Raw genomic sequence first — 3,690 nt, forward strand, 5'->3', positions numbered from 1 at the left:
TTGGTCAAAGAAATCACTGTAAAGCCAAACATCAAGCCAAAAGAATATGGTAGATCCATTGCCAAGGGACCATTTTCATGCTGCAAGATCAGATTTTGAGCCCCTTGGGTGGAGCATGCTGATTAAGAATGTGCTCTTTCAAAAATTGATTAGCAGAAGTAGTTTGGCAACCAAAAAATCAAATCTAAACACCATAAAACTCAATAAATTAGGCTGGCACCACATATAACCCGAAATTCAATAACCCCCAACAAGGAAACCTTCCTTTGCCATGAAATACAGCCTTAAGAAATCAAACATGCTCCTCAAATGGAAAGCTCAAGCCAAAACTGGCATCATTAGAGTTATAGATCATGGCAGTAGCACTAAAATGTGCATCCAAAACCCATGGAAATAAACAAAAGGGCACCATCTCTTTAATAGCCCTCCTTAAATGAATCAATCATAAGGTTTAGACATTGCATATAAACATAACAAGCCTATCACAAAGAAATTAATAAAAGAAGTTGTGTTGGCTCTGATGCCAAATATAACTCAAAGGTATCCCCTTTAATTAGTAAATAATAAGGTTTATACAAGACTTTATATGAGTCCTGTCTACAAAGATATTTGTACCGTTAAAATAATATTTAAATAAATTTATAAGTGCTTACTCTTACAGTATCAAAGTACAAAGAATTACACTTTACAATGCGAGTAAGGGAATCAAGCTGTGACCTCTCCGATAAATTAATTATTAGGCTTAAATTAGATATGGATTTCTCAATTGGTCAAAAATAGACCATGGAAGCCATATGGTACTCGTCTAGGCAACTTAACTGCTGCAATGGTAGTAAACTCGGGTGATTGGGCATCCATCAAAAGGAATATAGTTTCATCGGTATGCTCATTGTGAACATACGTCATCACAAATCCATCATCTTCTTCGCATTCGACATCTTCATCACTGTTTCTTCTCACAAAATATGGCTCTCCTCCAAAACAACCAAGTCCATAAAACCTTCTTCCAACTTCATTCCCCGTTTCCAAGTCAATCTTCACTAAACCTGATGTTTTAGGGGTCTCTTCAAGCACTCCTAGATAAGCGTAACGAGTCTTTTTTCCTATATAAGCAGTATTTATGGACCCGAGTTCCAAATTTCTTGTGGAAAGAATATTTCTACAAACATTTCCTATCTCGATATTAATTTTTACCTTCTCCAAAACAACATCCAATTTCCTATTATATAAAAAATCGTTTACAGACTTCACATTTGATGCCACGAACACAATCTCTTCCATACCATTTTCCCAAGCATTTATGATATGAGCTGCATTAAATCCTGGAACCTCTAACCACTTCATCTCTGACTCACATTTAGCATACCGTGGTATGACCCCAATTTTTGGTCTTTTGTTTAGATCATAAACCAAAGGGGCACCTCTCCCTGTCAACACTTTTGCTAGTGAAAAGATTAATTGTGTCTCGTGAAAAATTGCAAACCTCTTGGTTATAGCGAAATCATGAATTAAACTTGGTTTATGCATGGAAAAAATGGGTACTTCATTGTGTTTAACGCCCTTTTCATCGATCCGGAAGAAGGTAAGGTGAGGGACTGTGAAGCTCCAAGAAAAAGCAAAAGTCTCCTTCGTTTCCATGTCAACTTTGGGATGTGCAGTCATGTTGGAGAGTAACTTTTTATCGAAATCCCAACGTCCTAATGTTTCAATGTCTCCCTGTTGAGTTAAATTAACTATATACGGTAAGTCAGATTCGCATAGAGCCAAAAGTTTGCCTGAAACAAAGGCAAGGCTAGTGTTGGCTACACCAATCCCTTTCATGATATCTAGATGACCTGTTATGATTCTCTTTATTACCAAAAGAAAACGAAGAATATCGCATAGGCCGTAAAAGCCAGATAACATATTTGGAATGATAGGAAAACCAGCATCTCGCTCAAGCATATATTTGTGAGTCTTGACATAGCGGTTACAGTATGTTGCAAGGCCATTCGATGGTCTCAATGAGTGAAGCATGCCATCCCCTTCAAGCAAATGTAGAGCACGACGAGCTTGAAGTTGCGGGTTTGGACCGTTTCGGCTGTAAACACCATTTAAAGAGAGTGGGAGCTCACCCTCAATTACTTGGCAATTCGTAGGTTCCATTTCCTCCACCGGAGCAAAGTTTCCCTTGAAGACATGCATTGGATTGATTGATGGGTAAAGAAGCGGATCAATGATGCTGGAAAAGGAGTGGAATATGGAATTTTTCATGATTTTAAAAATGGTTTTGCAATTGGATTTGTTCATTTGCCATGGATCAATTTGTTTTTTGAAGAAAAAGATATCCGCACCATTGCTTTGGGTTTTGGTGGTTGTCGTTGAATGACAACCTCGAAAGGGAAACTGGAAATTTGTGAACATGTTGCTGATGATTTCATTTCGGCGTTTGGCTAATTTTGTTGGTCGCTAATGAATTTGGAGGAGAAATAAGAAAAGCCTAGACTACTGAAGATGTTTGGCAATAAAGAAGCTAGGCAAAGTAGATAAGGGATGAGTTAGGCAGCTGAAGATGTTTAGTAATAAATAAGCAAGCCAAAGAAGATAACAGAAGAGTTAAAGGCAGAGAAGGCCTAAGAGACTAAGAAATCATCCTATGAGAAGACAAAAACCTAAACCTTTAACAAGCTTTTTACATGTTTCACATTTTTTTTTGTTTTTGCATAAGTCATATTTGTGGCAGCTATTCATCCCAACTACAGCTGTCCACTTGTTAAGGATTATCGTAATTTTCACGTTAAGACATGTTGAATGAACGGTGATGCAATAATTGTTTAAGGAGGGACAAAAATTTTTTATAATTAACTCTTATTATGTCATGTCAAAGAAAATAATATTTAAAAGAAGAAGATAAATATGGGGGATTGAGATGTGGTGGGAGAAAGCAAGCAAAAACCTCTTAATCCAAAGCACCTTCTTTTACAGAGGACGTGCCGTCTTGGTTGTTAGCAATAGCTACCAAAGCTCACAAAGCTTGACCCGCACTTCACCTCCCACTTTCTTTCCCCATTTTTTTTCTTGAATTTAGTTTTATATATATATATATATATATATATATATATATATATATATATATATTTTATTATTATTATTTTCTTCCCATTTCTCTATGACATTCCCAAAAGAAGCCTTCTAAACCGAGCAATAATCTATCTCAAATCTAATTATCAACCAACAACACTCTTTCTTTTCTGTTTATATTTATAATTATAGGTGCTAGTTTATATTCACACTTTTTGAGTGTAGCAAGTTGACAATTTTGGCACCAAAATTTGTTTGCACCAACTTGAGAAGATTTTATTACTAAAAACTCTTTCCTAATCTGCTTAGGATATCATGCAAGTTTCAACTTTACTAAACTTGAGATTTTGGAAGAAATGAATCAAAATTTAGTTTGAAATTTTTTGTTATACTTTGTCTAAATTTGACAATTAAATCAAATTACTTACATATCTTCAAATATGAATGATAAAGTCATATCATTTTTTTTTGTACTTTTAATTTTTGTTTAAGTCATCGTTCACAAGATTTTTGACTTATCAAACGTCTCTTTTTGTACGCTTAATTTTTTAAAAAAGTTGACTTGATTTTTATTTTTATAGAATTTAAATATCCAAACTTTATGATTGAAGTTGGAGCCAAAGAAATTCA

The 3,690-nt window shown here is 35.0% G+C and overlaps 1 pseudogene; it reads right to left on the reverse strand.

Annotated features, from left to right (window-relative positions):
- Positions 1-762: 762 nt before the first annotated feature.
- LOC148761677 (putative carotenoid cleavage dioxygenase 4, chloroplastic pseudogene) lies at positions 763-2,322 on the reverse strand (annotated as a pseudogene).
- Positions 2,323-3,690: the final 1,368 nt, after the last annotated feature.

This window comes from Theobroma cacao, chromosome 7 (assembly GCF_053813885.1).
Source record: "Theobroma cacao isolate CCN51 chromosome 7, ASM5381388v1, whole genome shotgun sequence".
NCBI classification, from domain to species: Eukaryota; Viridiplantae; Streptophyta; class Magnoliopsida; order Malvales; family Malvaceae; genus Theobroma; species Theobroma cacao.